Source organism: Meleagris gallopavo, chromosome Z, assembly GCF_000146605.3.
Source record: "Meleagris gallopavo isolate NT-WF06-2002-E0010 breed Aviagen turkey brand Nicholas breeding stock chromosome Z, Turkey_5.1, whole genome shotgun sequence".
Lineage (NCBI taxonomy): Eukaryota > Metazoa > Chordata > Aves > Galliformes > Phasianidae > Meleagris > Meleagris gallopavo.
The window spans coordinates 21,700,097-21,714,052 of NC_015041.2; positions in this window are offsets into that span (position 1 = coordinate 21,700,097).

Consider the following 13,956-nt stretch of genomic DNA (forward strand, 5'->3'; position numbering starts at 1 on the left):
GTTCAGTTACATTTCCCTGTCTAGCAATTTACCCCAGGCCCCTATTAAATGAATTATCACGGCTCCTAAATCATCTCTGTGGGGGTTTCCGCTAATCCCATCAAGACACTTACACTCCCTTTCTTCCCTCTAGTGACATAATGAATTATTATTTCATGGGGAGCTGTTAAAGGGGCCCCTCTGGAAGAGTTTAATGTGTAACCCTGGGAAGGGGAGGGAGCTGTCTGCCCAGAAAGCCGCGGTAGGTACTGCAGCCCCAGGGCTGCCCACAAGCAGTGGGGAAACAAAAGGTGCGGGTACCCGGGCTCCCACAGCTCTTCTGGGCTGCCCTCAATGCCCCCCCAGCCCTGGGCATGGCCGCTGGCCGGCCACTCCCCACCATTCCTGCCCTCTGCTCACCCTCCTCATCAAGATAAGCAAAAGGAGAGCAAATATAAATGTTTTCCTTAACTGGAGGAAGCATCCCGCTCACCAACCACTTGCGGAATCCATTAGGGTAATTTATTAAATGCAATTTGCCTTGTGTGGCTGAACTGAGTAATGATAAAAAACATAAATAGGGGGAAAGCGGCAGCACTGAGCCATGGACTCTGTGGCCACATGGCCTCGTACATTGCCCCTGACTTGCAAGGTCTGTCCCTGTGTTACCTTTCCCTTTGGCCTTCTCAAAACCTCTGGAGAGGGGCCCAGGGCCTAGAAGGAGAAGACACATGACTGGGTCAAGCTCTTTCCCCATTTTGGGTATACTCAGCCCTGGTGGTGGTAATTAGGAAAAATAGAAGCAGAAGGAGAACACTGAGCAGTCAGAGTGTACATTGCCAGGAACAGAACTGTAGATATAAGCAAGCATGTCCCTCAGGTAGATAACATTCAGGCTTGTTCATTCTCTAACTGGACTTCTGCAGATGTTCATCCAACCAATATCATTATTTTCTCTCTACAAAAAGATGTAGCAAAAGTTGATTGTTACAGTGCCATTCACTGAGTTAAAATGGCACCCAGAGCCCAATATTCAGGTAGGAGAAATCCTCACTATTCCTGTGATGTCAGCACAGCATAGGAGGTACATATGACCTCAGAGCTAGTCCTGATGGGAGGAGGAGAACATTCACAGGGCTACCAATCAGTTTTACAGTGGGTCTAGAAGGGCTACAGGGAAAGCAGCCCTAAAACAGGTCCCAGTATGCAGATCAGGCTTATTTTGCCTTCACAGTTCATTAATTTTGTGCATAACATGCAATGGCAGAGAGACCATCTGTAGCATGTTTTCCTGAAGAGAAGGAGAAAAGCTTTTGCAGCCAAGATATCTCAGCTCCCACTTTCTTCTGTAATCTGGGGGAGATACCATGGTTCTGTCAAAGCAGCTCTGTGGGGTCTTTTGTCATTTTGCAAAAGCTGAACTCTTACAATTGGTTTGATCCAGTATTGCAAATTTTGCAGATTAAAGATGTTTCTGGTTTGTGCACCAAATTAGATTAGCTAAAATACATGAGAACTTTATGAAAGATCTGTCTGGTGAATATACTCATCGATAGTGGCCAGATACACCTGCTTATGGGAAGCACTGTGACACTCCTCTTTTTGGCAGTCAGCTTTTAGTAACTCAGCTGCATTGGGAGTATCTTGTAGTTCTGTCATAAACGTGTCTAATCTGTTTTTTAAAACATACATTCTTGAGGCCTTTCTAATAGTTGTTTGCAGGTTATGTTCACGTTCTGTGAAATTATACTTTCGTTTAAACCTACTGCCTGATTTTTCAGTTGTCTGTTTGTCCATCAGTATTCATCTTTCAGTTGTCTCTTTTCTAAGCTGAAATGTGTTCGTATGGAAGACATTCCCTGCCTCTGACCATTTCCTTGACCCTCATTCACCCTCACTGATATTTGATGTTCTTCACAATACCTACTTAAAGTGGAATTAATGAAATTAAAGCAAACAGCTTAAAGGTAGAAAGGAGACAAGGTCCTTTGATCAGATCCACCAAGTACAAATCATAGAATCGTAGAATGGTTTTTGTTGGAAGGGACCTTTAAGATCATCTAGTTCCAACCCCCCAATATAAATGAGTCCAATATGTCTTCTGGATAAAGTAGTTGTTAGGGAGCATACGTTTGCTTTTATTTGGAACATATAATCCTATTTTGATTAACAAAATTGCCAAGAACAAGGGTTAAAGGTCACTCTGGAGACAAATCTGTGCTCCTCATTGACTTGTGCATTCGCAACTTACTCTACAGCTGCCTAACTCAGAGAAAATATTCATCTCCCTCACCACGCTTGTAAAGGAAGATTGGAATTGTGTGCCATGTATAGAAGGTGTGGAGAATAGTATTTTCTCTGTAATGTTTGGTTGAATAAATACAAATACTCCTTTGTAGTTGTTATATATCTGTTAGGTCAAATCTGACAGAGGTGCTTGAAACATTATCTTTTTAGTTTATTATCCATTTCTGTTTCCAAGGACTTCCATTTCCCTAGGTTGTTTGAATCTCTGTTCTAAAGACTGATAATAGAGTAAAATTAAAATTCAGCCATAACCTATCAGGTTTTGCCAAATCTTAGTCTGGAAAATCATCTATCAGCCTTGGAAAATTTAGCTTGATTTTGACCAAATATAATGGTTTGAGTTTTCCATTCAAAACTAGATTTTTTGTCTCAAACTGGATACTTATATCAACTTACACCATACTTAAATTTGGTCTGAGTTTTGTACTTGTGACAAGATCTCAAACTAGGCATATTTGATCTGCTTTCAACTGAAATTTTGGAAGACTTGCTTATATCAGGCCAAGTGCATTCCGTTACGTTCATAATTTGAAACCAGACAAAAAACTTGCTGCAGAGATCATGGCAGTTCATGTCCATAGGAGATTTGGTGGAACAATGGCCCTGCTTTGAAAATATGAGACCAACAAAATAGATGTACTTATAGATATTCAAATAGAGAGTAAACAATAAATTAGATTATAACCTTATTAATATTAGGGTTCTGATCAGTATTTTTAAATGAACAAATTGAATAATCATCATTGAGTGTTGTTTAAGTCTGTTCTACTGATTCAGCAGGATCAGAGGTTTGTATCTGGTATACCAAAACTTAAGTCTTTCTAATGTGTTGAATATTTAAGTGGGGGGTCCCATGCCATGATTTTGCTGGTACTGCTGAAGATGGCAAAAGTAGCAGCCTTACAAATGAAGGTGGTGACAGGAGCTGCACCAAGAGAAGCCTCAAGCATGTGAATGTTCTAATTGCTTTTTCTGAGAGGAGTGCCTTGCAGGCACTTGCATTTTGGAACTCTGATATGCATCTGGGTGAACTGCCTAATCTCGGTGCTGCCGTGTCTGTCAGTAGGAATAGCTTAAAATAAAATTTAAAAATGTGTTTGTACAGCTAGGAAATATGAAATACCAATTAGTTACTAAACATTTAGAAGCTTGCAAATGTGACTAGAAGCATATCCAGAAAGTGATGAGCTTCCTTTGATAATTTAAACAGCTCATTATTACTATAATTTTCAAGCTGATAGAGAAAAAATATGTATCTTACTTTTCATTATCTGCAGTCATTTCTTCATTTTCAGTCTGAAATAATAGATATGACTTTATTATCATCATTGTTATTGTTATTAAATTCAGATATTTCAAGTACAGAGATTGCTCAGTTAGCTATAAAGAACATGCTTTTGCCTAGGGCTAGAGCAAAGATTTGACTTTTATTGTCTCAGCTTAGCTGAAATCCAGATTCCTTTTTTTTTATTTGTGGAAAAAAAAGAAAGAAAAAGAAGGAAAAAAAAAATCATTGTTGCAGTCTGCAGATGTTTAGGATACCAGAAGGGAAGAACTGATAATATTTTATCTTTTTGATGCATATTTTCACTAACAATTAAGTGTGACACTGTGATATGAAGTGATATATTACAAGTCAAAAATACTTTGTTTTCTCTGTGAATTGTCCAGGACCTTTGTCCCATGCTGACCCTACACCGCAAGTGTGCAGTTACAATTCAACATCAAATATTGCCTGGGTAAGTCTTCGTATCAAACTTTGCCCTTGTTTTGTGCATATGAAATGTAAAGTAGATCTGATGCAGATGAGAAAATTCATAGTTCGAAGTTCTGCAACATACATAAAAGGAAAAGCAGGCCTGGTAGCAGCAAACCCTAGGACATTTCAATGTCCCAATGATTTATTACTAGGGCAAGTGGAAACATTGCAGACCACAATATCATTTATCATTTAATTACAGATCTCACTGAAACACATAGTATCTGACCACACAGTGTGGGACCCTCCCTGTGTATTCCCCCACAAAGTAATGTTGTATGATGTGACTATTTGAATAATTTAATTGACAGACTTCCTAAAAATCCTGATCAATCACCTTTAAGTTTAGCATTAGACTTCTAGCATGGCCAAACTTTCTGCGTCTGTGCTTCCTTTTCAAAATGATAAACCACTTCTCTTCTGCTGTGCTAACTCCACAGGTGGAATCAGAGGTCAGAGCTTGTCAGAATTTCTATTTTTCTTCATAGAGTATCCTAGATAACCAAAGAGGAGAAATGTCTGGGACTCTTGTTTGGTTTCTTTTGAGTGTTATTTTCCTACACTGAAAATCTGTACAGATATTCATCAGTCCCACTGGTATATAAGATGCTAGGAAAACAGGCAGCCCATGAGTTGTATACAATACTTATGTTTTATTGTCATAAGATCCCTAATTATCTGTGGATCTCAAAATGCTATGAAGAATATTGATTGATTAAGACACACAAGACCCCTGAGGGATAAGTAAGTATGATACCCTTTGTTCAGAGATGGAAGTGGAAGTGTGGTGACTTACTCAAGGTCACAGAAGGAGTCTGTGGAAAAGCTGGGAACTTGGGAATTGCGATCCCTTTACAATCCAAAATATTCCACTGGAAAATGGTTTTCAAGATTGCTGACAATTGAGAGAAATCACTGTGTCTGCTGAGGGGTAGAATACCGTGGGATGTAGAGGTTAAATGACTTCTTCTTTAAGCTGGCATTAAATTGGGAAAGGTTGAAAGTGAGGGTAAGGTAAGGGTGGTTGTAGTTTCTTTTTGCATGAGGGATAAGCTAGAAGCTGCCTTGGGCAAATCTTGCAGGTGTTCAATTTTAATGTTGTTCATTCTTTTAAACTAACTAGTTATTTGAAAGATGCTGATTGCCATATTCTTGATTGTTTTTCCCTAAACTGTGATTTAATATTTATCTATTTTTGAACAGTTTTGCACCATTCTCTGCCTCCCAGTCTCCAATCATAATTACTTATCCTTAGATTCAAAATTTATCTTGCATTAATTTGTGAATTATATTTTTTAGCACTCCCAGGAAATCTGAATTAGGGTCATATCATCAAGCTCATTCTCATTGGGAGCAATTCAGTGGAATTTTTGGCTGAATAAATGGTTCAGGACTGGGAATTTAATGTCTTCAAAATAGAAAACATCTTCTCCCTCTACAGAACCCTTGCGAACAGCCTTAGTACAGAGGGGATTTATTAGCAAATCCTGCCAGCTGAGGGCAGCTACAACATCACACTAATTCTAACCGGACAGTTTTAGAGCAAACTGAAGCCATATTACTTTGTGATTTCCTTCCCAGTCTTAATCTTTAACGGGTTTTCCTCATCTTCTTGTGCATTAAAACAAAAGAGAACAAACCTTGAAAACATGTCGGAGGTAAGGTTAGAGAAGCTGGGCAGCGCTCAGCCTGCTCCTCGCTGCTGCCCTCTGTCCCAGCCTCAGCAACGTGTTCCCACCAGATCCTGCGCGCAGCTGGTTGCAGTCACGCGGAACTGGATCGAGTCAGTGACTCAGCTGACTATCAAGAACGCTGGTTTCCAAGCAGGTTAGAGAAACAGTTTAGCTGTGAGGTCCCAGCGCCGATGCAAGGTGCTCAGCAAGGCAGGACTACCCTATTTAGATGGCAGTGGCCTGGAAAGGGATTAATCCAAACACAAAGCTTTGCTTCATAGCTTCATGTCATACCTGGGACTGGGAACTCAAGCAATACCAATCAAGAAAACACAATAAATTTTCCTAAACAAGTGAATTCTGAAATAACAACTACCACCACAGAAATAATGTTTCAGGCTTTTGCAGTCATGTTCAATCATTTCTGATTCCCTGCTTCTGTGATCCTCTCTTGCAGTGTGTATGCCTCAGAAGACCCTGGTGCTACTAAGTCTAAGGTCTTTTGATATTCAGAGTACTTTTTTCTATTTAGTGGTGGTGGTCTTTTAAGCTGAACTGATTTTGGTCACACAACTTGTGTGTGTGCAGAGAAGCAAAAAAATAAAAATAAAAAATCAGCAGTAGATGCAGGCCTGCTAGGAAAAGATATTTTTTGTTGAGTATGAGTCTCTGGTGAACAATCACTGCAGCCATAATTTCAAAACATCCAGTCAGATGAAATACTCAGAATATTATTGCATGTAAAATGTTACTGTCCTGCAGGAGGCTCATTCAGACTCTGAGAAGTCTCTGCTCAGAGGCAGGTTGCAGTTTCCCAGTGGAAGGGAGCCTCCTCTGGGTCAAGTGCTCATAGCTCCCCTGACAAAGTTCATTTTATTTTAAGATAGAATGCTAAATCTAGAATATGGTTTCAAAATTATATTAAAATTATCTTTGAAACAGGAAGATAATAGAGGCATAATATAATAAACCATTCATTTTTGGGATGCACTGTGTTCACTCATTAGCAGAGATATACACATAGCAAATGTTTGAAAGATGTGGCTATCTTTAATTTGACTAATTAGATGTTAAACTGTGAGATCATGCTTAAATTGTATGTGATCAAGCCAAAAATCCAAAGATTGGGAAATGGGGCCTGTACCATGCTCATCTCTCTGACTCATGCATTTTGCATTAGTATCCTCTCTGCCTCAGTTTCTTTGTGCAGGTGATGGAGTGAGCAATACCTACAATTGCTCACCTTTTTGAAGGGTTTGATATCTCTATGAGAACGATCTTTACAGTTACATTATTACTTACTTTTGGCAGGACTAGGTTTTGTAAATGCAGCTCTGTTTTTATATCAGAAAACTTAAAAGCTGGCAACTTTATTGTAGATGTCTGTAATATTTATGTGCTAGAATTCCTAAGAATAACTACAAAGGCGAATGAAGTAGAATATATTTAACACCAAACATTTGCATCCTTTATTATTGCCGTTTTGAATGTACGCCTCTTTTCTTTACCTTGCACGAAACACCCCTATTTCCAGTTCCATCACTGCTCTGTTAAGTAATTTGCGAAAAGCTAACAAAGTCTGGCTACATCCTCATAGCGACTGTTTAAACCCATTACTTTCTCTTTTAATCAAATCGCTGTTGTGTCAAAATATACAATTCTTGCCATGAATCTCACTGGCTTGTTACAGTTCACCGGTTGACCTTGAAAATGTTTGCTCTCCTAAGCGTCTTCTCTTCGGCCTCCAGCTAAATTGCTCAAGACCAGGCCTGATCATTTTTCTATACACAGAGACTTCTCATTAACATAAACAGAGCAGCAAGCTTAACTGCAACAAACAAAAATCAGCATTAGAAAAAGAAAATTCAAGAGATCCCTTGGATGCAGCATCCATTCTGCAATATTTAGAGTCCTGCTACCTTCAGTCATTTCTGTTAACACTTATATCTTTAATTTTCTGTGGGAATAACCCCTCAACCTCAAAAAGCAATATATTATTTTTATAGCTGCTTTATTCTTCTTTGTTTTTTCTTTTTCCCTAGTTCTATTATTTCCTTTTGAAAATATCTTGAGCCATCAAAGAGCCAAGAAGGGACAGTGTAATGGTGTGCAAAAGCCAGTTACTCATTAGCATCAAAGATCTGTGCACATCTTATATGGGGAGTTAAGTGTCAGGGGCTATTTTCATTGTTTAATGTATTAAAGTAAATAAAAATGTATCTAAGATGTGGACACACAATTAGTTTTGAGTTATTTATCTGGAGTTTGTATGGTTTAGAAAAACTCCATCTTCTTGGCTGATCCTGTCCTAATGCATTTAACTTCAGCCATCAGCTATGATTAAACACCTGCTGTTGTGGGGAAACAAAGCACACTAATCCAATATGTATTTCTGACATCTTAAATATCACCCAGTCCCCTGACATCAGGCACAGCTTTTCAGCGGGATGGAATTCCAGAGCATATTTTTCTAATTTATGGATGGACAATAAATCAAAATTAAGCCTTGGGCAATGAAATATACATCAGTGCAGAATGAACTGACTGCAAACTAGGGCACAGAACAGCAGCGGGGAGAGGGGTGCATTAATGGAGTCCTGAGCTGCAAATGCTGATGTGAAAATTAAGGAAGTTCCTCTCATATTTTATTTACAGAGAACAAAAAGAAAAGGATAGCAGGAACCAAACATAAGCTTTACAATCTCTTCTCCACACTGCTCTGGGGGGAATTATCCTGCTGATCTGATGTCACCGTTTTAAACCGTGACTGCAAAAGGGATGGCATAGTGGCATTCTGTCTATACAGATCCATTCAGATGCTGAGAGCCTAAAAGTTTAACTGGAATGTAAATTTCTCAGGTCTGCATTCTGCATTGGAGATTCTATAAAAGCAGTAGGAGGGAATGTGGAAGAAAGCCAAAGAAGTGTGTGTGTTGGGGATGAAGAAATAGGAAGGAAAAAGGTAAAGAAGGAAGTAAGGGGAAGAAAATCAGAGGAAAAATAAGGAAAAGGTATAGGCATAATATGTGGTGACAGTGAGGTGGGTTGAGAACTGGCTGACTGGCAGAGCGCAGAGGGTCGTTGTTGGTGGTGCAGAGTCTGGCTGGAGGCCTGTAACCAGTGGTGTCCCCCAGGGGTCTGTGCTGGGTCCGGTCTTGTTCAACATCTTCATCAATGACCTTGATGAGGGGATAGTGGCCACCTTCAGCAAGTTTGCTGATGATACGAAGTTGGGAGGATTGGCTGACACGCCTGAAGGCTGTGCTGCCATTCAGCAAGACTTGGGCAGGCTGGGCAGTAAGAAACCGGATGAGGTTCAACACAAGCAAGTGTAGGGTCTTACACCTAGGGAGGAATAATTGCATTCACCAATACAGGCTGGGGATGAGCTGCTGGAGAGGAGCTCTGCAGAGAGGGACCTGGGCGTCCTGGTGGACGACAGGTTGGCCATGAGCCAGCAGTGTGCCCTCGTGGCTAAGAAGGCCAATGGCATTCTGGGGTGCATTAAGAAGAGTGTGTCCAGCAGGTCGAGGGAGGTGATCCTGCCTCTCTACTCTGCCCTGGTAAGGCCTCATCTGGAATACTGTGTCCAGTTCTGGGCTCCCCAGTACAAAAAAGACAGAGATCTCTTGGAAAGAGTCCAGCGGAGGGTCACAAAGATGGTGAAGGGCCTGGAGCATCTCCCCTGTGAAGAAAGGCTAAGTGAACTGGGGCTGTTTAGCCTAGAGAAGAGACGACTGAGAGGGGACCTGATCAAGGTTTATAAATATCTGAGGTGTGGTGGCCATAGCGGTGAGGCCAGTCTCTTTTCAGTGGTACGTGGAGACAGGACGAGGGGAAACGGACATAAGCTGCAGCATAGGAAGTTTCGCACGAATGTGCGTAAGAACTTCTTCACGGTGAGGGTGACGGAGCACTGGAACAGGCGTGCCCAGGGAGGTTGTGGAGTCTCCTTCTCTGGAGATATTCAAGTCTCACCTGGACGCCTACCTGTGCGGCCTGGTGTAGGGAACCTGGCTTTGGCAGGGGGGTTGGTCTCGATGATCTCTAGAGGTCCCTTCCAACCCCTACAATTCTGTGATTCTGTGATTTTGTGAAATCCTGAAAGCTGTTGCTCTTAGCTGGAAGATAACGAACCTGATTATGCCTGCTTTGTTTTTAGTTATCCAAAGATACAATGGAAGTAGCATATTTAGGCATTTTTTTCCGAAGTGAGATTGTCACATATGTTAAAAATCCCTGTCTTTGTCCTGTGTTGGATAGTAGAGAGATTTTTATTTTATTTTATTTTATTTTTTCTGAAATGAATGGCTGGTTATTATTTAAATTTAGGATAGATTTTTTTTCCCTTCATTCCCTTTTTATAAGTTTGTCTGTATATCTACCACGCTGAATGTATTTAAGATTGAGGAGTGTATAGTCTGTGATTTCTGTAAAGCTCTTAGGAGTAACTTTTGAGGAAAAAAAAACCCAAGACAAAGCAGTAAGACAATTGCCATCTTTTAAAAATAACAAAAGAATCCATTTCCTTTCCAGCAGCATCCAGCTGCTGCTAGAATACAGCTACTCAAACGCCGTGGTGTTTTTAGAACTTTTAGTTTTGTCCTTCTGTCAAGCATTATCATGTGATGACTCATCAAGTCTTAGAGCTATTGTATGCCTCACCTGCATCCAGTAAATGACTCCTTAGAGCTTTCTGCAAAGAAACAAAATATAGATGTGTCAAATACTTGAATAAGCACATATTAATAGAATAATAATAAAACAAAGATAACTTTTTTTCATCAATCCAGAAGCTTTGTCATTGCTTTTATGCATGGAAGGAAGGAGTTGTAAAGGCTGAGTACTTTTCAGAAAAGAAAGTTGGTTTATGGTTGTCAAAAAATATCTCCAGAGTTTTGTTCTAAATGTCTGATGCCACCCAAATAAAAGAAAATACTGTCAGTGAGATTAAAAGCTGCTTCCAAATTATTGTCTGTGCTTTTCTTCTTCACCTTTTCTTTATTGATTAGGTCTAGAGATGAAAAAAGCAGCTGGATTTGGGCAGCACACCACAACAATTATTGATTTAACAGTGGAGAAGTTATACTGTCTCCCTACCTCTTCTTCCACATGAAACACTTATATTAGATTCAGCAAAGCATAATTCTTAGCTGAGGATAGAACATCTATATGTAGCCCATGGATTCGGCTCTCACCTTCCCCTACCAGTGGAGGATTAAGCACCACCAAATGTGCCCAGCTTTGCACATGTCTCTCGTTCTTATAAGATGACAGTTCCACAAGCCACAGATATCAATTCAGAATGGAGAAAAAATAAAAGAGAATTCAAAATCCTGGTTGAAACACTGGTTTCTTCAGGACTTTCACACCTAGAATATGGTCAGACACTCTTGTCCAGCGCTTATTGAGTAAATTTTTGAGGGTAAAATTATGCTATTACTCAGCAGTTTTCTTGATTTTACTATACCCCTTAGAGAGAAAACCTATGCTTGTGGAGGTGAAGCAGCTGGTTTCCCAGGTTCTCTGAGTTGCTTTGCTCTGGTTTAAAGGCTAATGTCTACACAATTAGATGCTGAATAACCTTCTCATGTTTTCTTTAATGGCATGTGGTTGACCAGGATAATGGATGGAAAATTGCATTAGATTTTTCCTGCCTACTTCTCATTCTCCTATTGACCTAGTCTTGGGATAAGTTAACTCCCCCTTCTAATTTCTGATTCCCCAGCTATCTCTCCTAGGTGAGGTGCTGAGCCCTTCTTGAAAAGAACAACAAATAACATTTGTTTTCCTAGTAAATGCAATCTTATTTTCTTCTAAGCAGCAAGAAAATTCTTAGGACATAAAATTAAGGATAAGATTAATGAGGTTAATGTACATAAACTGTTAACCAAGAATTTTCACTTCTTATATATCTTTCAAGAAAGTTGCTCATAGATTTAAAAAAAAAAAAGCAGAGTCAGCAAGCTTTTAGCTAGTGGTAGGAGCACTGGTAGTATACAGTCTACATCCTGATCTTGGTTACACTGCTTTGAAAGTGTACATGGATTGAATTGATTTTAATCACACAGTTATTATGGAAACAACAAAGGTGATAATATTGCAGTTCTGTTTTAGCTACTGTATAAAAAATTGTTTGTTAGTATATTGTATAGAAATATGGACCAGTAATAAGTGTAACAGAAATGCTTAGGTGGACAGAAATGATAGATGGTCAACTTGTACCATCTGTTTTCATGACCAGAGAAGAGTAGTCAAAACAGCAAAAGGTATAACGGAGTGGTTGGACACCAGAAAAGGAGTTTGACAAGGCTGTCACATCTGTTCAATATTTATACAGAAATAATAATGTGTATTGCTGTTGATGGTTACCATAGAGGTATTAACATTGGCAGAAGGAGATGTTGTAATCTCAAGTATGCTGATGACATCCTTATTGCTGTGTCTGTGGTTTCTAGCACAGGTAATGCTAGAAGTGGCTGAAGCCAGTGCAGGTTCAGATGCTGTGGATGACAGTTGACAGCAGCATTACTGAATGGAAATGAACAGGTCGAGCAAGTAAAGGGGTCCTCTTCCTTAAAGCTGACAGAAAAAATGGAATTTGCCACATTCTCACCAGCAAGTAAAAAAACACCAAACAGGTTTTCAATGGCCTATCAAGCATGTACAATAATTTGATTCATATTATAATACACACAAACAGAAGCCTTTAGCATCCATTCATTGGCATGAAATCCAGCACTATTAAGCAGAATAGTGCAAAATCAATGCTCTTCCTGAAGCCATTCACCATCTTACTGTCAGTTTGATGGGATCTTCAGCAGAGCTTGTGTCTTCTGCTGGCTCACTAGATACAAATAAAGCCAGGTTTTGTTTGCAAGGACAATAAAATCAAAATAAGCAGAGTCCCAAGATTTAACCAGAAGAAGTGAAGATCAACGTACACAAATGCAGCTACTGTCAAACTGAGTTAAGGCCAGAATGATGATGACAATATCTTATCCTGAGATGAGAGTGACAACAGATTGAAGGAAGGTGTCTTCCCAGATCTGTAAGTTTTTCCTTCGCAGTTACTTGCATTTTGTGTTTGGATTTTCTGACAGGCATATTGTGAGGGAAGAAACTGAGATTCACTGGGGCAAATAGCAACTTGCATGTGAATAGAAAAATTCCAGAGCAGTATGTGTAAAACAAGTCTATTGAGGAGTTCACATAGCAGACAATTAGTAACAAAATGTTATATTTCAGTTGTGTTTTTTTTTTATATTTTTGGACAAATCACATAGAAACGTGTGTTCATATGTTAAAATTGAGGGGTGCAGAAGGTCAATTAATATTTCATCCTGCATTGCACTGTGTGTTGTACAAATGAACAATCCCAAAGAATATGTAATTATATCAGTTTTGTAAGAGTGTATGTATCTTTGTAAACATACCTTTACAGACATTATAGAGTTGTTCAATGGATGAAGAGCTGGCTGCAGGATCGAGTCCAGAGAGTGGTGGTCAATGGCTCAGTGTCTGGATGGAGATGAATGACAAGTGGTGTCCCACAGGGGTCAGTGTTGGGACCAATGCTCTTTAATATCTTCATCAGTGACACTGACAATTGGGTCAAGTGCACCCTCAGCAAGTTTGCTATGACACCAAGTTGTGGAGTGTGGTTGACACAACAGAAGGATGGGACACCATCCAGAGGGACCTAGACAGGCTAAGCGGTGGGCCCAAGTGAACTTCATGAGGTTCAACAAATCCAAATGCAAGATCTTGCATCTGGGTTGAGGTAATCCTCACTACCAATATAAGCTGGGGGGTGAACTGATTGAGTGCAGCCCTGTCAAAAAAGACCTGGGGGAAATGGTGGATGGGAAGCTAGACATGGGAGCAGCCCATAAAGCCAACTGTATCCTGGGCTATCAAAAGAAGTGTGGCCAGCAGGGCAAGGAGGTGATCCTGCCCCTCTACAATGTGTTGCTGAGGCCTCACCTGGAGTAATGCATCCAGGTGTGGAGTCCTCAGTACAGGAGAGACATGGACCTGTTGGATCGTGTTCAGAGGAGGACCAGAAAAATGATCCAAGGAATGGACCATCTCTCCTGCAAAGACAGGCTGAGAGAGGTGGGGTTGTTCAGCCTGGAGAAGAGAAGGTTCCAAGGTGAGTTGGACTAGATGACTTTTAAAGATACCTTCCAACTCTAAGGATTCTGTGATTCTGATTCTGTGATTTAAAAAAGAAAA